Source organism: Sceloporus occidentalis, unplaced genomic scaffold (genome assembly GCF_023333645.1).
Source record: "Sceloporus occidentalis isolate IW3139 unplaced genomic scaffold, rSceOcc1.0.p SCAF_12, whole genome shotgun sequence".
In the NCBI taxonomy this organism is placed as follows: Eukaryota; Metazoa; Chordata; class Lepidosauria; order Squamata; family Phrynosomatidae; genus Sceloporus; species Sceloporus occidentalis.
The window spans coordinates 23,109,408-23,131,610 of NW_028316992.1; the positions used below are offsets into that span (position 1 = coordinate 23,109,408).

Below are 22,203 nucleotides of genomic sequence, written 5' to 3' on the forward strand. Positions count from 1 at the left end.
TTTGCAGAAGGTAGGTAGATGGGCTTTGTTGTTTTTGTGTGCTTTCAAGTCGTTTCCAACTTACAGCAAGTCTAATGTGACCCTATCATGGGTTTTTCTGAGCAAGAAATGTTCAAAGGTTTGTCCTTGCCTTCCTCGGGGGCTGAGAGAGTGTCACTTGACCAAGGTCACCTAGGGGGCCAGGCGGGGAATGCAACCCTGGTTTTCCAAAGTTCTAGTCCCACACTCAGACCACTTCACCATACTGCCTCCCATTTAGGTGGCTAGATGCTCTAAACATATTGACTGGCGCCACAGGTCTCTCCCACTGTTGTTCCAAACAGTTTTTCCTTAATGGCAAGATGTGTTCACTTGATCTTTTGGGCTGCCCCCTTTTTAAAATTAGAATATCTTCCTAAAATGGACTGATCCAAGTATTCTAAATATGGCCAGATATATAATATAATATAGAGCCCATACAGACAGGCCAAAATAAAGCTGCTTCAGGTCACTTTGGAGGTATGCTGTTTAAATGATGCATGTGTCCTAAGAGGCCAGAAGCCACGCCAAAGGCATGTTCCAATCCTAAGGACTGGACCACAACTTTAGCGCAGCTTTTGGCCTCTTTAGATGTGTGTGTCATTTAAACAGCATACCTCCAAAGTAGGACTGTGGCCATATCACCCTGAGCATGCCCAGTCTCATCTGGCAGTTCTGATTTATCATCCATTTGGGGTTTTTTTTACCCCTCAAGTTCTTTCTGTCAAATTTACAAAGAAGCATGTGAATTTTTGAAATAATCAATTAAACAATATATTTCACCTATCCTTGTCGCTTTAGACAAAGTCCTGGAAGGTTAGCCTCTATGCTTCTGCCTAAGTCCCCTTTACTTCCACCTAGGCCACTGGCCCTTGGTACAATTTGGATGGGAAATTCAATGCAAGTATGATCCATCCAAGTCATTTGACCATGCTGGTAAGTATAGCCAGGGCCAAAGGTGGGAACAGGGATGAATAAGAGATTTAAAAGGAGATAAAATCACATAGGAGCCAGTGTGGTACATTAATCTCAGCCTCTGTCATGGCCAGACAAGATCAGCTCTCGGAAGATGAGGAGGAGGATGAGCCTCCTCCAGAGCAAGGGCTGATTGAGGCAACGCTAGCTGCTGTTCCTGCCCTGCCAGGTCCCAGCTATGATCCTTCAGCCCCAGAGGAGGAGGTTCAACCAGGTCCTAGTGCCAAAGAGAGGCCTCCTATGGTACCACAGCCTAGTGGTGACTCTGGAGATGAAGCTTGCCTGCAGGTGCCTTCTTACAAAGAGAGAAGGGCCGAGAGTGCTTGCAGGCACAGATCACAGAGGTTTGCCGAGAGGCAATTAGCCAACCAGCCTCAGGTGGCACGAGGGAGAGTTTCCCTTACTTAAGTGGGAGAGAGACTAATGCTGGTTGCTAGAGTTTATTGCATGATCCCTCGGTGTGATTGCTGCTAGCACTAGCTCCTAGTATCTGGACTCTTTGTTACCTTGACCTCGGGCCAGACTTCGTTATCTCTTGGCTGTTTTGACCTTGGACTGTTTTGACCACTCTGTCTCCTGGTATCCTGACTTCGGCTTGGCTTTTGGATTGTTGTGACTTCTGGTACCCTGACCTCGGCTTGATTTCCAAGACTGCTTTTGCAAGGTTTGTGTTTACCTTCACTTGCTAAGCTGAGGCATTCCTATCAGTTTATGTCTGCAATTGCTGGCTGCAGTCCAGGACAGCCTCAGAGGAAGGCACCGCTGAACAAATCTTGCTCAGGGTGCATCTACACTGAGAAATGATGCAGTTTGACACCACTTTAACTGCTGTGGCTCCATCCTGCAGAATCTTGGGATTTGTAGTTTTGTGAAGCACCAGCACTCTTTGGCAGAGAAGACTAATGTCCTTGCAAAACTAAAAAAAATCCCAGAATTCCATAGGATGGAGCTACAGCACTTAAAGTGGTGTCCAACGGCATTATTTCGACAATGTAAATGCACCCCAGCAAACCCTAGGATTGACCCAAGTCAGATTTAACTTGAAGACACATAACAACAATATTCACACAGTAACCTCTGGACATTCTGTTTTAAGAGGAGAATGTTACTGAAGCTACATTGTTACAGAGCAGTCTGTGTAACAGCGGACGATGGAGCCTTTGGGCCAAAAGATTTTCTGGCCAACATCAGATCTCAAATTGTAAATCATTAGGAAGACTTAATTATCATGTAAACATACTGATAGTCTATTCACTATTGAGAGTCATATGAGTAGCATTTGTGGGGAAGCATCTGGTATGAGACAGGTCATTGCTCTCAGGCTGTCATTCAAATATTTGTCTACCTACCACACACCTCCACAGAAGCATCAAGGCCAACATTGTAAATTGTACTTAAATGCTTAAATATAAAACCTGTATTCTTTGTATGAGTTTGGGAGGAAAAACAATCAGACTGGCAAGAAACATGGCAATGAAAAAACCCTTTCCTTATTCTCCATTTAGACTAGGAATTCATAAACAAGGTGTCATCACTAAGTAGCCTCACTGTCTTTACTGAATGACCTTTCATTTGACACACACACACACACACATGAAGATGCAACTGATGCCATCAGCAGAATAAAGAAAGGAGTGCTGACCCTTACCACCACACACACATCCTTCCTGAAAACTAGCACAAGATGGGAAAGGTTTCTAGACTATACTTGACATACTAATTTTCCATGTGCAAGGATTTGTTCATCTGTTTATTTATGAACAGTGCTGTCAAGTGAGACACCATCAGCACAATATGGGTTAAGTCAATATAATCTCTTTGAGAACACCAAGAGAAAATAAGTATCCATTCTTGCGTTATTTGAACTATTTGATTCCTAAACTCTGGTGGAAATGTTTTAAAATTCCAGAATTTTGTGTCTTCAGATTCATGTAACACTTTGAGTACAAGATCTGGATGGTTACACTTGTGGCCCAGAAATCATTCCCAGCTTTCAACCTCCTACTTAATGACTAGTTTCCTGGAAGTTCATCTACTGAGATCTGAATCATCTACAGCTGCTCTTCAGTATATTATAATTATTAAATTATGTGGAAAATCCATTGAGAATCATATCCCACAGTCTGTAGGATAGACCCTTGAATTAATCAGGGACAAATGTTTCTCAGTCAGTAACAGATTAGTTTCACACAAAAAGTGACCAAATTAGGCAGAGTGAAATGCAAAAAGATCCATCCTTACTTTTTGATATCAAGACATGTCAAAGACATTGATTAAAAATAAATTGATTAAGTTTGTATCCTATAATAATAATAATATTTTAATAATAATATTTATTTGTATACCGCCCTATGGCAAACCAATCTGGGCAGTTAACAACAGTAAAATATAAAATATAACAATTAAAAACACTTTATCCTTCCCCCCCCCCCTTAAGATAATATTAAACAGTATAACATATTAAAACACAATATCAAAGCATAAAAACAGCAATTAAAACTAAAAACCCTGATATCCCTCTGTTGATCCTCAACCATCACTAAGATGGGGCCACGGGAGGAATGAGGGAATCAGGGAACCTGGGCCGGGATGGTTAATCTGGAAAGGCCTGCCGGAAGAGATCCGTCTTGACCGCTACATCCAAACTATCAATTTATTTGTGAACGCCCATTGACATCACATAATACGTATTCCATTTTAATTCCAGCACATTGTTACTACCATAGGCCAAAATGTTTCATCATTAGATCAGGCCAGACACAGATCTGCCAAGAAAACTGAGAGTAATGCAGCTAAAGAAATCCTTCATTAGTCTCACTTATGAAATATAGTGACTGGCTTTTTGAAATGCCTCCACCTACTAAATTCTTTGTGCTTAAAATCTGACTTGACAGCTCTTTCTCACAGACCTAGAGGCTGGGGAATGTAATGTTGTTTATAGAATATTAATTGCTTTTAAAAAAAATTAGTTTATATATATTTGCTGATTTTTCTTGTATGTTTTTAATCTGTTCTGATTTTTAATATTATATAGCCTGCCGTGAGTCCTAATACTGGGGAGGGGGGAGTGAGATAAAAATGAATGAATGAATAATAGCAATAATTCAATGATAACTATCTAATTTGTCCAGCCTCTCACTTTCTTCTACAAAAACAAGGTGGACCTTTATTTGCTTTAATATTGTTTCTTTTATAGAAAAGTTCTGAGCACTTTCATTCCAGTATTTTAAAAACGACAAGTAAACCAGAGAAGGGAGGGAAACAGCCTTTCAAATGATAGCAACACTATCATAAAAGAGAGTTCTATTCCTTTATTCATTCATACTTTTTCAGTAAATCACAACTAAATTTATCTGTTTCATGCTTCTGATCCCTCAGTCCAAGCTGGTGAGAGGAAAAAGTATATTTGTGGGGGGAAAGAGGGAAACTCCCTCAAAACTCAACAAGCCTTTGTATGCAGTAACATTTTTAACCAACCAACTCTCCCTCCACCCATGCCACTTAGCATCTTAATGTGGAATACAGAACATTAGGATCTGGAAAAAATGATGGAACTCTAAGGCTGGCTGCGTCTCTGAATCACAAGAGAAAAACAGGTTAACAGAGCTAATTCAGTCCAGCAGGGAGGTCCTTGGACTTGGCAGATGCAGAACTTGATTCCACCTCAACCATGGGCTCGCTTGCTTTCTGGAATGGTGGAAATAATAACTACTGATGGAAGAAGTTCATATATACAAGTCCCACTGAAAGACATAGCAGCTACGCATGCAACATCATACTCACCAACTGTCCTGATTTGGCAGGGACAGGCCCAAGTAATTCTCTATTAGTTACTTTTAATATGCCCCAGTTTCTCTCTTCTCTTCCCATCTTCAACTCTTCACTTCAACTCTTATTTAAAAAGAATAAAAAGAACCATCTCCTGGCAAAAGGAAAGAGCGTAATCTGACCTGAAAGTACTGACTCCCCTCTGCATTCTTATCCATTCAGCCTTTATTTAGTGTGAGTGCAAACAGTTATTATGCCTCCTGGAATTTTATAAGTTATTTGGCATAGTTGTTCTTTGTTATATTCTTTGCATCATCCTTTACATCCTTAGTTACATTTTATCCTCGACTTATCCATGAGTCATAATAAAATCCATAATTTTGGCCCCCAAACCTGCCCTCGACTTATACATGAGATTGACTTATAGTTGAGTATATATGGTACTTCAATTGTTGCAAAATGAATTTGAAGTGCAAAGGTAGTTGCACTTCAAACTCAATTAATTCAGTGTGGGGGTGAGGACAGGAGGGGACATAATCTTGCCCATCCCAGTATGCTCAGACAAAAACAAACTGCTGCAGCCTCTCCTAGCTTGTCTGTTTTCCCTCATTAATATTGACCATATTCTGATATTGCTTGGCCAAATACACCTCCTAGTTTTCATCTGCGAAATGTTGGAGGTTATGCAACATCTGCTGCCATTTGGGCCTTCTCCATAGAAAAGAACAGTCATATTCAGAGGAAAGAGTAAGGCAAGACTGATTTCAGGAGAATCGTCATTTCCTGTGAGCAAACTTATTGCAGGTTCACAATTCATGGAGTATACATGACACTAATTTACAGTGGTAGGAAGAGCCAAGTGCAAGTGACTAAAAAAGCAGCTTGCTCTTGGTAAACCAGGATCCTCCACAATCCTAGCTTGTATTTTTCTATGAATGTGAGCAACATGCAATAATTTTTGTGGGTTTTTCGGGCTATGTGGTCATGTTCTAGCAGATTTTCTTTCTGACATTTCACCAGCATCTGTGGCTGGCATCTTCAGAGAATGCTTGCCTGGAAAAAGTTGGGTGTAAATATACTGTGTGGGCCTGGGAATGCAGGAGTGATTTGCATGTGTATTGTTCTGTGCTGATGGCTGGACAATACACATACAAATCACTCCTGCATTCCCAGGCTCACATAGTATATATACACCCAATTTTTCCAGGCAAGCATTCTCTGAAGATGCCAGCCACAGATGCTGGCGAAACGTCAGAAAGAAACTCTGCTACAACATGGCCACATAGCCCGAAAAACCCACAAAAAACTATGGATGCTGGCCATGAAAGCCTTCGACTTAACATGCAGTAAGTTAGCTACCTTTAGAATAATGGTTCTATTCTAGTACAAGCTACTAAGATATTCTCCAGCACCCTTCTGCAGATTTTAGTGCCATACATTATAGGTTCCAGTTAACTTGACGGGAATGTTATATAATCTCTTACAGCTCTTTTCTTTCTTTCTGTAGATTCTGCTTTGAACTGAATTCCAGATTTAATATGGTGTTTCATGAATCCAGTGGTCTTCATAACTCTTGTGATAAAACAGAAATTTTAAAATCAAAGGTATAAGGAACCTTCTATACCAGCCTTCACCTGAGTGTGAGAAATTCAGAGCCAACAACCCCAACAGGTGACTGCATCTGCTCCAATACCCCAGTAAGTGAGAGTCCACTTCCACACTATATAAAGAATTACATTATCAAACTTCACCATTAATCAGAGATTCTTCTAATGTTGCAACTCTGCCTCTTAGATCTAGCCCTAATTCTAGGGCAGTGGGCGAGTACTAGCCACTGCCATATTCTGTGTGGAAGCATTTCAGTTATTTGAAGAAATGTATATGGGTAGGGGCCAGCTTTCAAAGCATTTGGCAGCTTTCAAAGCAACAGAGAAGAGCTGTTAGTGAACTGAACAGTTAGACCATGCTGAAAGAAAAGGGGACCAAACAGAGAAACAAGGACACAATTAGTTAAACCTTTATTTCTACATCTTTTGTCCCCCCAAAAGGGGAAAAAATTCCCTAAACAGCACATGGAAGGATGAATATATGCAGTGAGCCGCAGAAAATCAAGTTGAAAGGAAGGGTAAATGCGAATGGGAAGACAGGGAGGGAACTGGATCTGCCCAACCTCCTAACAACTTGTAGTATCCTGGAGGAAGTAGATGGCCGTTAGCCTAGAATCCTACACAGAAGTATTCCTGTTAGACAATTACAATATGTTCTTGCTATCTCCTTCCTCTGTGAAGATAAGCATTTTTAAAATCATATCTTCTGAGATTCTTATTCTGAAACACAGGCGATGGAAACAGGAGGCTAAGGAGTGGTGTCTGATAAAACAGCAAAGAAGTCCACCTGGCTGAGAAGGGTGGTCATTATGGTCAAAATGCTCAAACTTCCTATATCACTCCCATCCTATAACTTGAGATCCAACATAAAGCCAGCAGAGCAGTTCTCTGTTCTCTTCCTGTGACAGCTGTCAAACAGGGAGGAACTGTCCCTGTGGCTGCTACATATCAGTGGGGAGAGGAGAGGGGAGGCAATTCATATCATGAAGAAGCAGCTGGTCTCAATTCAGAGGCAGGAAGAAGTGAGGGGGCACTCAGGGATGGGCCACACCTTCCTTCTTCTTCCTCACAGAACCTAGACCAGACTGAATGTGGTGCTCTATTACACAATATGATAGAGTTGTTTGCGAGGTGATGGCAGCCTACTCATTGTTGTGTGTTTACCTGATTGTGCAGCCCTATCCTTATTTTTTATCCTTACTTTTTATAAACTATCATTTGTTTATATTCTTCAATCTGCCTGTACATGAACCTATGTTGTGTTTTAAATTGGAATTTTGTAATTGTGCTGGCCAAATGGCTGTAATAAAGTTATTATTATAAAACCTAGACCAGGCACATCTTCATAATCTGAAGTGGTTACATCCAAAAGGAGATAGAGAAGAGCTCCCCATACTGGATGCAAAAAGGGATATAAGTGTGCATAAGCCACACCCAAGCATACATATGTCACTAACAGACTTTTGTCCTATGCTGTTAGCTGAGCAGTCTGAGAACTTTGATTAGTTTTTAATAAACCCAGAGGTCTTTTTTCCATTCAAATTGTGGCCACAATCCTGTATATTTCCATATACAGAATTGCACTATGCTGAGTCACTTACCACCCCCAGAGCTACTGCAGCACTTCTGTAATCTCTCCCCACAGCCATTTCATGCATGGGGAGGACGGGGGTGGGGGATACAGAAGAAATCTCCCTCTAGGCAGATATCAAACACTTGCTGGGGAGGTGAAAGGGGGGAAAGGAAGAACTGACTCTACCTCCTCAGCAATGAAGTTGAAAAAAGGATTATGGGGGAAGGGGCATGGCTTGTTAGTCTTCATCCTCATCCCTAAGGTTTCTTTTAAGAACAGCTGTTCCTAACTGTTAGGGAGAAGTAGTACAAACTGGTACTTTGTGCTGGCCTGACTGTGTACTAGGGCTGAACTAGGTCGGAGCATTCACATCCTCCAAGCCCCAGTTCCGCTGCCCCACCATCATCATGGCATGTGCCCATACACATGGAGTGTGCCATGATGACGTCCCTGAGGCACAGTGCCCAAACAGCACTACATGCAAAGGGTGTTATCATGGCACGTGAGCGCACCAATGGCACCCCTTCAGGTTCGGAAAAAGAAGCTGCCCAGAAACAGTTCTTTTTGGTCCCTTGAAGGCTGCAGCATCTGGTTGTTGTGGCCTCCTTGTGGGGCAAAAACAGGCAGCATGGAGCCACCCATCTCCACAGCCCCATACTTATCTGTGGTAAAGTCAAGGCAAACACTCAGAGGCTGTACAAACAGCCTGTCCCCAACAGAGTGGGTTGGGGACACAGCAGCCACACACCACACCCCCAACCCGCTGGAAAAAGAAACCCCCAAAAGGAACTTCTTTTCCAGGTGCTACAGGAGTGCTGTAAAAGCTGTGGTGTGACCTTAGGATGCCCCTTATGCACAGTGCTGTTATAGGCGCTGCGTATAAGCAATATCATTATGGTGCATGCTGTCTGTATGGGCGTGTGCCAAGATGGCACCCAGGGCACGCGGTACGGTTTCTGAGCATGTAAATGCTCAGCCCCCTGCATAACCCTTTGTGCCAAGGCCGGCACAAAGTGCCAGTCTGTCCAGGCCCTCAGTGACATAAAACCACCGGAGTGGAAGCTAACTCTAATCCTACTGATGCTAGTTATCTGGAGTGAAAATTAGGCCTGCTCTTTTCTCAGCTGTATTCTAGAGTATTTACTTTGTTCCTCAGAATTCATTGGGAACCTCTGAAATTTAAACAAGTTACTCACTCCATAGCCCTGCTAGTGTAGGTTCTGTTACCTGAACACGCTACAGCAGGCATGGGCATAGTGTGTCCCACAGGCCACAGAAGTCACTGGACCCTCAACTCCAATTTTTTTGAAATTATATTTTCAGGCAATTTTGCCCCCAAATAGAAAATAAAAAGATCCTGGACTCAATACACAGAAGAGTTATATAAAAGAGTGGAAAAAACAAATGACATTTGAAATGAAGAACCATATGAAGATGAACCCCAAATTCTAAAAAATGAGGTAGAAGCTGAAATTACCAGGAACAGATGATATTCCAACCAAACAGCTACAATCTACACAGATGGAATCAACATTGGTGGTAACTAAAATAAGCAAACAAATATGGAAAACAAAATGGTGGCCAATAGACTGGAAACAATCAATACACATCCTCATCCACAAAACAGGAGACGCAAAAAATGGCAGCAAAGATAGGGCCAAAGCATTAATTTCCCATGCAAGCAAAATTATGCTCAAAATTCTGCAAGACAGATTCTGATTATACATGGAGAGAAAAATTCCAGAGGTACAAACAGGGATCAAGAAAGGAAGAGGCATTAGGGACTACAATGCAAACATAATGGTTAATGGAGTATACCAAGGAATTTCAGCGGGGAAATCAGCATGTGTTTTATAGACTACTAGAGCAAAGCATTTGACTATATGGACCATGGAAAGCTATGGACGGCTCTTGGACACGGGAGTGCCACTATAACTGACAATCCTGATGAAAAATCTGTACTTAGGACAAGAAGCTACTGTCAGGGCAGAACATGGAGAAACAGAATGGTTCCCAATTGGCAAAGGGTGCAGGAAAGACTATTTTATCACCCTATTTGTTCAACTTGTATGCAGAAAATATCATACAAAAAGCAGTTCTACACTCAGAAGAAGGAGAAGTGAAGATAGGAAGAAGGAGTATCAACAGTATAAGATAGGCAGATGACACTATACTAATGGCGGGAAAATATCGAGTTGGAACAGTTATTGAAGGTCAAAGAAGTGCAAAGGCAGGCTTACTGTTGAACATAAAGAATACAAAGATAATGACCATGGAAATGCTACATAAATTAAATTTAGACAATTTAGGAAATTGAAATAGTCAAAAATTTCCCGTACCTTGGATCAAACATTGATCAGAAAGAATACTGCTGTCAAGAAATCAGGAAAAGACTAGGAATGGAAAGAGCAGCCATGAAAGAACTAGAAAAGCTCCTAAAGAGTAAAGTGAGAACTAAAGTCAGGATTATTCAAGCCATCATATTCCCCTTCACCCTGTATGGATGTGAATGCTGGGAAGTGAAGATAGTGGATAAAGAGAAAAACAATTCATCTGCGATTTGGTGCTGCAGAAGAGTGCTGAGGATATTGTGGACAGCCAAAAGACAAACAGATGGAACAGATCAAGATCCTGGAACAGATCAAGCCAGAAATCTCCCTTGAAACCAAGATGATAAAACAGGCTGTCATACTTTGGACACAGCATGAGAAGGCATGACTCATTAGAAAAGACAATAATACTAGGAAAGGTAGAATGCAGCGGAAAGAGAGGAAGGCCACATGCTAGATGGATGAACTCTATTAAGGCGGTCACAGGTATGAATTTATAAGAGCTAAGCAAAGCAGTGGAGGACAAAGCATCTTGGAGGTGTCTCATCCACGGGGTTATCATGTGTCAGGGTCAACTCAAGGGCAGTTAACAACTACAAAAGAACCCCACAAAGCACATTACATTCCCCAGAACCCAGTACTACCCCCAAAATGGCCCAAGCACTCCGAACTATCCTGAACTATACCATTTTCTTCTGTAATTCTCAAAGTAGTGATAAGAAATGACCTAATATCACTTCCTATTACCATTTGAGAGGTGCTGCAAAAGAAGATGGAGATATTTGGGCTTGCTGTGGGAGGAGAAGTTCATCATGGGGTGCTGAGGGGTGGGGAATTGGTCACTGGCTCTGATGCTGTTGCCCACCTCTGCACTTGAGGGTAAAAGACTGTGGTAGCGATCACAACTCCTGTCTTGGTAAACTAAGGTGGGTTACAAACCACCATAAAGTACGCGCTCCGCACATACTAGGGTTAGGAAGGGCCGTATTAGGGTTAGGAAGGTTCTTACCTTCCTCATGGCCCTTCCTCCCAGTACGCGCGGAGCGTGTCGTAAATGGCGGCGCCCATCCACATGGGCGCCGCCATTTTGACGTCTTGGACGTCCAGACATGTCGCAGCGGAAGTGACGCCGCGAGGGCACGCTCCGCCCCTAGCGGCGCCACTTCCACGTTTTGAAAAGGAGCACCATTTCGGCGCTCCTTTTTCGCTGCGCAGGGAAGCCGTGCGATCTGGCCGCTGGGGCTTCCCTACGCAGCGAATGGCGGCGGCAGGAAAACGGCCCCTTGAGGGCCGTTTGTAACCCGCCTAAGCCAACTATTCTGAAGCCCTGAAATTGCTGATTTAACAGTCAGCTTACATAAGGATGAGCAAATTTTAAACAATACACAGCCTGACAAACAACAATGAGCCTGCACTTAAAGAGGGGAGGAAAACACACCAGAAAGAAATGGGAAAAAATAGAATAGACTTTAAAATTAGCTATAAAAAAGAAATGCAGATTGTAATAGGAACCTGAAACAGTTGCTGAAATCAGTCTAATAAAGATCTTTAGAAGTTTCTAGACAAAGGAGAAAGACATTAGATAAAAATTGCAACCCATAAACAAAAATGAGATGAATCACCAGAGACAGTCTGTGGGAAGGGAAAGGAGGCGGTAAAGGATTCCCTGGCTCTATTTCTCTATAAGGCTCAGTCCCAATTTTCTTCCATTGATTGCCAAGCCACTTACAAGGATGTGGCAGGGGAGAGGGCAGCTTCTGCCTACCTAGAATGAAAGGGACCTGATGGGAATTATTGATGAGAGAAAAAAAGTGGGGAAGGCTTTATAAGGGTGCCTGTGTAGCCCTCCTTTGGCCTACAGATGTTTTATAAGGAGTTTATGAATCATCACGAGAAAACAAACCACAAACAGACTGGTAAAGTTTTGGTCGCAATCAAAATCCCACTGAAACCACTGGAATGAGTTAGGTTTGGGCCATTCCAGTTTTGGTCAGGAGCAGTGCTGGACAAAAGGTATAATCAGGAAACAGTTTTAGGCCAGGAATATCTTTCTCACCCAGAGAACTGATGAAGAAGGGAGTGCTACTAGAGAAAATGACAAGAGGTTTGGCATGGCCTTGTTAGGCATTAGTCATAACAGAACTGCCCCAAAGGAGAATCCCAGGCTTAGCCTTCAAAACTTTGGCACTTATACAATTGACCTGATATTAGCATGTTTCTACCTCACTTGATAACATTCACACATACAGCCCAGGCCTCTTCATCCACTCTTTCTTTCTGTGACTTCAACACGTAATTGTTGAACCACTAGAAGTATATGAAAATTATATTCTCTTTTATTCCAGATGTGAGCTTCCACTCAACCCATCAAAGTTATGACGGAGAAATTTGACATCTAGTTGCATAAGAGAAGCACAATGCTTCTTCCAGATGCTTTTTGCTCTAGGAGAACACTTTTCACTATTGTCAGTTGAAAAATAGTGAGTGTAAGCAAACATTCCAACATGGCACAACTGCATTTATTGTAGAAAATGGAAAGAATATTGTAACCTCTAACTGAAAGCCCCGACTTCTCATAATCAAGAAAAACTATTACACATTGGGAAAAGCTCTACTGACCACTGTATGCTGTACTTTGAAACCAAAGAATTGTCTTTTATTCTTTTATTCTACTACAATAGTTTTCAGTGCTCAATGTGTTTCACATACACTGTCACAATAATCCTTGCTAAGGAGCAGTGCATTAGGAGCGGTGTTATTACTTGTCCCTCCGAAAGAATAATTACTAAAGCAGAGATGGAGTCAGAAACTTGCCTAAGGCCACCTTTTGAATATGTGGTGTGGCCAAAGTGAAATGACAAAACTTCAGTTTAAATTCCAGTTCTTAATCCTCAGTGATTTTGGACATCTCAATAACATGTGACTTTGGACATTTTGCCATCACCCCCAAAATGCCAGTTAATTTGTAATGCTCTGGAGCTGAAAGCTGTACTTCCATTTAATAATGACTTCTGCATTTTGATTATTTTTTAAAAAATATATATGTTTTAACTGAGGAATCATGCAATCTTGAACCCACAGATTTGGAATCATATCTGTGCTTACTTTGAACTGAATGTGTATATGCATGCATATTGTGTGCCTTCAAGGCATTTCTGACTTATGGCGTATGGCAACCCTTCTGTGTAAGTGTGTATAGACCACAACCTCAATGGGAATAATTATAAGTAACAGGCTTGGAGTCTAATTCATTTCAGAGCCATTGTAAACATTCCTGAATATCCCAGTTAACTTAATTACAATTATCAGCTTGAATGGAACCCTATGAGAAACTAGGATTTCCATAGATTATCATCCAGACTCAATGTTCTGGTTCTGCGGATGTGTGTTGGGCTCATTTGCTAGATCTTTACTTGCAGGAACTGCATGGTCCCTAGAGTTCATTTTGCAATGAAAGAGGTGGAGTTTTCTTCAGTCTACACTGTAACATAGGCATCCTGGGAAGAAAAGCTTAGCAGCCAAAGGGTGTGTCCCTGGCCTATGCTGAGAATTTTCTGCTGTGCATGAAGGCTGTGATGCAGAACACCTAACCTTGTAATATAAACTTATTTAGAGAATGCACTGGCAACAGATTGGGCTAGATCTTTAGGGTAGAAAGGGAAGAAGGGGAGAGACTGGTTGTGTGTCCAGGTTGCTCCTCAATCCTTTAGAGGACATCAGGGTGCCCTAAGGACACTTCAGACACTAAAGCAAGCATGACATTACTTTTTCTTTCTGATCCACACAGATTTGATATTCTACAGCAAAACAAGCCATGGCTCCAACTTCATTTTTGTTTTATCTAATCAGTATGATCTCTCTCTCTCTCTCTCTCTCTCTCTCTCTCTCTCTTCCTCAGGGGCCCCTTCAGAGGGTTGCTATTGGGGAATCTCCAGACTCTACCCTGATCCAGGCAGAGGGCAGCCTTCACTAACTTTTCATAAAGGAGTCAGTCATACTGCACCTGAACTGAACCTGGTGCAGTCCCTCCTCAGAGATCCTCTCCTATGCTTAACATTCTTTCCCCTGGCAGTTTTCAGACATAACTACTGTTTGGACAGGGAAACCCCAAACAGCAGCTTAGGTAAAGCATTACTTGGCCTGTTGAGTGTGTTTTTAATCTCCTTCTCCATAGTAAATACCCAAATTCCTCATGCTGTTGCTGCTTCTCTTCTCATTCATCTCCCAAACCATACTGCAAATATAATAATGTAATTTATTGGGACCTGACGCTAAGGCACAGCAGGGAGCAAACCCAGGAAAAATGCATTATTTGTTATCATTTTCTGATTTAATGAAGACAAAGAGTTCCGAATAATCCTAGCCATGACCGCTTTAGCGCATGAGTACAAATCTGGCCTCTTATAACAAAAGTCTACAATATATCAGAGAGACAAGACTCATAACAACTGAGTTCACAGGAACACATCTGAGAGGTAATGGCAGCATGCAGAATTTTCTTAGATATGAGCAGCATTTTCTCTTCTCCATCCCCTCCTAAGCAGCAGCTTTGCAAGTTCTTACTTGAAAAAACTCAAGATTTTGCAAAATGTTTCTCTCCCCGAGGTACAGCAACCCACCAGCAATAGCCCATTCTGCAATGCCCAACCAGATAAGCTCAATTTAGCTCTACTGCCTGCTGCTGTCCCTTTGGTGGATGGCATTACTGCACACAAATACTGGCAAGACAGACAGCCAGCATTCCCTGCCAGTTGGCCCCCACTTCTTCCTCAACAGATAGGTATACATACTTCAAAACTAAACTGTTCCAGACACCAGATCATCACATTAAAGCATCCCTCTTCCAGCAAAGTGAAATGAAAAGCACTTACCCCTGAGTAAATCTAGTGATAGGAATTCCAGGACCTTATTTATGGAATTATGAGTTGCACACTGAACTCATCTCTTCATTTTGTTAAACTTTCCTGTATCTCCCCTCACTTCTCTTCTCCGCAGCGAAAGGGAGGAACTTGGGATTCTGAATGCTATTTTAAAAAAAGAAAATCCACTGTCAGTCCTTCCCCCTGGGCTGGAGCAGGGGAGAGCTGAGCTGCCTTTGCTGGAAGATGCAGCTCAAAACTGGATTGTCTCTACTGTTACATTCAGGGCCTCCTCTCTGACTGACCCAAACTGTAAATGAAAAGCAGACTTGCTCAAACAGGGAATGGTTGTTTCTTCTGGCCCCAGTGTGAAGGATGATGTCACAGTTCCAGCATCGCCTCCATCCCACAGCGTTACATGAGTGCTTCAAAATAAATTCCCTTCTCGACAGTTACCTTTTGAGCACGGATATGTGGAGCAAGGTTTTCCGTTTCACACGTTGCCCCAGGATACCTTGCCACAATCTAGTCAGCCCATCAGCTGTTCTCCACAATTTACTCTAGAGCAGTAAGCAAGAAATGCAATTAGATTTTCCACAGTGATATTTCTTTTAACAAGTATTTCACTGTTGTTAGCTGGTTTTGATTTTAATACTTAATAGTAAAATGGAGACTTGGTTTCTGAGGCTAGGCACGATTACAAATTTCACTTCAGTTTATTTTTGATAAGAAATTGTCCAAATCCTGTCTCTTTTTAAAAACATTCAGGATTTAATTTAAAACCAAAACTAACAGATTTATCCATCTTGGACCAGGACTTTGAATGCTTACTTTTTAAAAGTCTGGATTTGAACTCCTGTTTATTCAGCCTTGTTCTTCTATTCCCAAGAGCAGTTCTAGCATTAGCACTTATACTGCAGGCACATTCAGTACAGCCCACTTCTTTCAGGGAACACCTGTACGTATTGAATTTGGCAAGTGTTGAGAGAAGAGGATTTTAGTGCAATTCATTTTTGAAGAATTTACAAAATTTGCAAATTTCTTCAGAGAGGGAGAATTTTTTTTAAACAAACAAACAAAACAACAGCAACTGAGTGCAGGAAATAGCAAAGCTGAGAGATCTTCCTGGCATGCTGGAGACTTTAAAAGAAATCAAAATCACTATCTATCTATCTATCTATCTATCTATCTATCTATCTATCTATCTATCTTTGATGGCTACCTTTTATTTTCAATATTATAATGTAGAAAAGGTCATTATGGGCTGTGTCTGCACTGCAGAAATAATGCAGTTTTGCACCGCTTTAACTGCCAGGGCTCAATGTTATGGAATCCTGGGAATTGTAGTTTGTAGTGGTACCAGAGCTCTCTAATAGAAAAGGCTAAATATCTCACAAAACTTCAAATCCCAGAATTCCAGAAGCATTGAGTCATGGCAGTTAAAGGGCTCGTTCCCACTATGATATAAACTGAATCGCTGATCGATTTATATGTGCGTTGTTTACATTGAAAGTGGTTCAGATGCAGCCCTGATTCTCAGCAGCAGGGTCCGTCCAGGGCCAGGCATCCCTTCCAGGTGGCTCCTGCAACCATGCCAAGCGTCGCTGTCTGCCCATCACTCCCAGATCAGCCTCCCTCCCCAGCCCCACAGCAACAACAAAGCCGCGGCTGGCAGGAGGCAGGACCAGTGGATGCTCTAGGTAGTCCTGCTCCTGCTGCCACAGGACCTTTAGGGGCCCTGGGGCCACCACCTCCCCCCCTCCTCCTCCTCCTCCTCCTCTTCCTCCTCCTCCTCTTGCTATTTCCACTGTCAGACCCTTGGAGGGCCAACATCCCAGGCTGTATAGGGCACTGCAGCTTCCCACCACACCTCCCAGACTCCCCTGACCTGACAGAGGCCCTGCCCTAGAAAAAGAGGATGTCTGAGGAAGGGGAGAAAGCCACTGCCTTTGTGCTTGTGGTGTGACCTATGGGCGCGTGATTTTTAAAAAAAAAAATTGATAGAAGATTTGATTCATTGATTTTGCAACTACTTGCATACTTGGGGAGAGAGAAAGGTGAATGACTTGGACATTATTGGCAGAAGCCTTAATGCAATATGGTGCTAACCGTAGCTTTGGAATTTTCAGCCCTTCCCTCTTCCATATATGTTGTATTTGCTAAAAATCTGAAGAGTTTGCCAGTTCTCTAGAGCCGATTTTCATGACTCTTAGGGCATATAAGGAGGTTCTTTCCCCCTCACCTGGACCTTGAGGAAGCAGCTTTGATCAGTGGACAGGATCACTCCTAAGCATCCCCCCCCCATAATGGAGTGGAGCTAAATCTGTCCTCTGTTTTCTAAGGAGTTGGTAACAATGAAACAAGCGATGTGAAGACTAGAGCAAGACTGACTGGGATCTCAAAGTGAATCTGACTGAAAATGGGCTAAAGCCTACCTGAAGGCCTATGGTAGTACAGTAAGGGTAGCAAAAACATACTTTTATGGCTGCCACCATAGCATAATCACAGAACCATCCAGACGAGCTGTTTTGAGTGGTCAGGAATCTGTTACAATCTGATCCAAAGGAGAATTTAACCCACTCAGTAGACCATTGCAAAGAATTTGCCCACCACTTCGTAAAGAAAACCACACAGATTCATTCTGACTTGGACAGCAGAGTTGATAATAGTCCAGTGGATGCAACCTTGGCACCTGCTTGTCCATTGTTGATGGATATTTTTCAGTTTGTGCAGCCCAAAGATGTGGACAGGATCCTTTGAGAAGCAAGAGCCACCACATATGTACTAGACCCTTGCCTGCCTTGCTTGTTAAACAGACTAGAGAGGAACAAGCTGAGTGGGTATGGGGAATGAATAATTCCTCTTTATGACAAGGCAGGGTCCCAGCATGCTTGAAGAACATCATTGTAAGACGTCTTCTGAAAATCCGTCCCTGGTTCCTACTATAGTGGATAGGTATAGGCAAATCTCCAACGTTACATTCTTGAGCAAGGGAGCAGAGCATCTGTTGGCTTCTTAGCTCCAGGGGTTCCTGGAGGAGGCAAATTATTTAGATCCATTTCAGTCTAGTTTTGGGCCTGGTTGTGGGATGGAGACATCTTTGGTCATCTTAGTAGTTGACCTACACCAGGACCTGGACAGAAGAACAGTTTCTCTGGTAGGATACAGACCACCCTGGTTTGCTCTGCGAGGGAGCCGCAGCGGACAAACCGTGAGGCTCTGTCGCAGAACAAAAAGAACCTGCAAAAAGCAGGTTCTTCTTGTGGCGCCTTTGTGATGCTGCAATGCACCAATGGCACATTCGTGGCGTCACAAAGGTGCTGGGATGTGCGGACGCTAAGCTTCCGCTGCATCAAAATGGCGGCGCCCATGTGTATAGGGCGCCGTCATTTTGACGCCCCGTCACGTGCTAGGGGTGAAGCCAATATGGACGGTGCATCCTTGGCCAACCCCTAGCATATGACGGGGGCGCCACAAAGGCCCGTATAAATCGGGACTCTACTGGTTCTGGTAGACCACTTGGTGGTGTTGGATACCATTGGCCATGGTATCCTTCTAGGTTGTCTCAGTGGGAAGGGGCTTGGAGGCACTGCTCCACATCTTTCTGAGTATGGTGCTGTGGTGTCCCTAATTAACTCATTGGCCATTGCCTTGCCTTTCCCTATTGCTCCCTATGCTATTTAACATAAACATGAAACTTCTGCAAAAGGGTATCTGGTGTTTTGGGGTCAGATGTCACCAGTATGTTGATGATACCTAGCTGTGTCCCAAGACAGATGGGGTGAAAGAGGCGTGGCGGTGGCGATACCAGGGTTCTGGACCACGCAGCAACCTCACGGTCTGGAATCCTAGCATGTAATGGTGGCAGTGTGATGGCAGTGTCCCATCCACACAGGCGCCATCATCTAGACGTAAGGGACACACAGTGTCCACACATTGCTGTGCGTCAGTTATGTCATGAGTGTGCCAGTGGCACACTTGCAACATAATCTGGGTGCTGCAAGAAGAACCCGGAAGAATCGGGTTCTTTTTATTCCTGCGAGACAACGTGCTGTTTGGTGGCTGCGGCGTCTCTCCAGAGTTAAAACAGGTGCCTGCAGACTGCCATTTTCAGGCAGTCTGTCTCAGCCTTAAATTACTCTTTTCCACCCAGTTTCAAAGAAGCTGTGCTAAACCACTGCCTGGCGACTGTAATGCTCCTTAAAATCCAGATAAGACAGAGGTGCCCTTGGTCAATCAAAAAACAAGCATCTGGGAATGGGAATTCAGCCTATGTTAGATGGGATTACACCCTGCCCCAAGCCCAGGTTTGGGCATCCAGGCTCCTGGACTCAGTCTTGAGCCTGGAGGCCCAAGTTTCAGCAGTGACCAGGAGTGCTTTTGCACAGTTAAAGCCAGTGTCTGATCTGGCCATGGTAATACATTCCTTGGTTACATCCTATTTGGACTAATGTACAGTAATGCAATGCCTTTGAAAAGTGCTCAGAATCATCAGCTGGCCCAAAGAGCTGCAGCCAGGTTTTTAACTGGAGCTGGTTCTATGGAGCATACAACCCCCACAGGCTGCCAGTCTATTTCCAGGGACAATTCAAAGTGCTGGTGATGATGTATAAAGCCCTAAATGGCTTGGATCCAGGCTATTTGAAGGTCCATATCTACCTTTATGAGCCCACTAGAGCTCTAAGATTATATGGAGAGGGCCTTCTTAGTGGCTGCTCCCAGACTTTAGATCTTTCTCCCTAGGAAGGCCAGAATGGTTCCACCCTTGCTCTCTTTCCAACATAAAACATTTTTATACAATCAGGCTTTTAGAAATTAATGGTCTTTTAATGTGGTGCTGTTTTTATTATTGTTATTAAATTTGTTGTTAATGCACATGTATCCATTGTCCATTGAGGAAGGACCTTTGAAACCCTCAGCCAAAGGATCTTGCTCTGGGGCCTTGGGCCAAACTATACAGACCCCAGAAGGATCCCACAAGTTGATGCTGTGGCAGTTAAAGGGAAATTATAGTGCTATAATAATGAAACTCATTATTGAGAGAAAATTAAGAACTACATAAAATCAAAAACAACAACAACAAGCAGCTAATGTTGGATCCAGACTTAGGGTTTTTTTCACACTGCAGTTACAGCACTACAATTCCTCTTTAACTTCCACAGCATCAACTTATGGGAGTCTCCTGGAGTCTGTATAGTTTGGCCCAAGGCCCCAGAGGAAGATTCTCCAGCTGAGGATTTCAAAGGTTAACCCTCAATGGACAGTCCTAGAATTCCATGGGATGTTGCCATGGCAGTTGAAGTGGAACCACAGCAGTATAACTACTTAGTGTGAAAGAGACCTGAGTTGTAAATTAATTGTAACCAGTTGCACATAAATTAGTAACTTAAGGGCCATTGGTTTCAGTGAGTCATCTCTAAATGTGACTAAGCCTGGATTCACTCCAGAATGTAAACAGCTTCTGTATTTGCTGGAAAGAGGATGGCTATTTTTTATCATGCCATTTTCACTTTTTCAGCTTTATGTTCTCTCTGTATCAAAACTCATTAAATCTTAATAAAGTAATCAGAGATATTTTAATGCCGCTTGCCTTTTTCTTCTTCCAAGACATTTTATAGCTTTCCCTTAGGTTAAGCTACTATAAAGGAAAATCCTGCGGTTGCCACAAATGCTGGTTGAACTGGTTTTGCTCTACTGTTGCTACAAAGGGTTAACACAGCAATAGCATTAGTATATTCCAGAATATTAATTTCAGAATATAATTGCAACAGAAATGAGAAATGGACATAACAAGAAACATGATCTCCTGACTCCCAAGTGAGTAAAACTAGTTTTTACCAATTTTTTTTGTTTTATTTCAAGCTTTTTGTTCTACTTGAATCATAAAACTTATAAACAGATTCAAATGAACTGAGATAACTGAATATTATATTTTCTTCAGTACAGAGTAGGGTATTCTCTAAAGATGCATAAAAGAGAAATAGCTTGTACTGTTGGCTTGTAGTCAACAAACAGCTCATGTGCACACGCACAGAAATAGCTCATATGGACATAGATAGAAATAGCTCATATGCACATACACAGAATCATATAATCTTAGAACTGCAAGGAATCTCAAGGGCCATCCAGTCCAACCTCCTGCCAAGCAGGATTATACTACTAAGGCACTCCTGAGAGATGCTCACCCATCCTATGTTTAAAGACCTCCACCCTACAATCCATTCCAACAGCTCTTACGGTGAATAAGTTCTTCCTAAGATGTGTGTGCCTCCCTCCCTCTCTCCATTAACAGATTACATGAAGTAAAGGCACTTTTCACACACAATTTACACTTGACTCCTAATGGTGGCCTGAATACAGGATACACATTAGGATAACCAAATGTTGTGGCACATCCATTTCTTTAAAATTGATCCATAGTTTTTCATGAGCTACATAAGTGGTTCTTAATTTTTTCTTTACCAGCCCCCCCCCCCCCCCCAATAGTTTTTGTTGCTATGGACTCAATCCCCAAGCCTTATCTCAAGATTTAAAACCCTTTTCAAAAGATTTAAAATTCAGTTCACTTGGAACTCAATTTGCAACAATTAAAGTAAACTAAGGACAAAGGAGGAAGTGGGAGATGGGGCATTTTAAAAGTAGTTGAAAATGTAAGACAACAGAGAATTAATTGGGACTGACCCTGCCAATTCAGGACAGTGGAAGGTATGCTACAGTTTCATGTACATGTAAAACATAATGGAGGGTGAGACAGACCCGCTGAGTGACCCACACAGGCTGACAGCTGAAGCCTTCCTCCAGCACTCAAATAATTAAAAGTATTAAAAGTGATGAAACCCTTGTGGCTTATGGAATAATTCAAATACAATTTTGGGTGTTATTGACTATCAGTATCACATTCTGACACACATGGCAGGGAAACTTTGGATTTGGTTAAACAGAGTCAAACTTTGTACATAGCCAGTGGTGCCTCTGTCTCTAGTGTCACCCAATGTGGGGGAGTGGGACTTTCTGGCAGTGCAAGGGCAGGGCTTCTAAAGTGGCAGGGGCAGGGGTTCCATAAGGAGTTGGGG

General features: G+C 42.5%; 1 protein-coding gene across 3 annotated transcripts in view; it reads right to left on the reverse strand.

The window, feature by feature from the left end:
- Positions 1–15,407, reverse strand: part of COL6A3 (collagen type VI alpha 3 chain) — a 128,826-nt gene extending 113,419 nt beyond the window's left edge. Inside the window, exon 1 of one of the 3 annotated variants that reach the window (XM_089478062.1) lies at positions 15,143–15,407. The gene's annotated coding sequence lies outside the window, so the exon portion shown is untranslated. The remainder of the gene's footprint in view (positions 1–15,142) is intronic. The other 2 variants (XM_089478063.1, XM_089478064.1) reach the window with 2 other exon arrangements.
- Between the last annotated feature and the right edge of the window lie 6,796 nt (positions 15,408–22,203).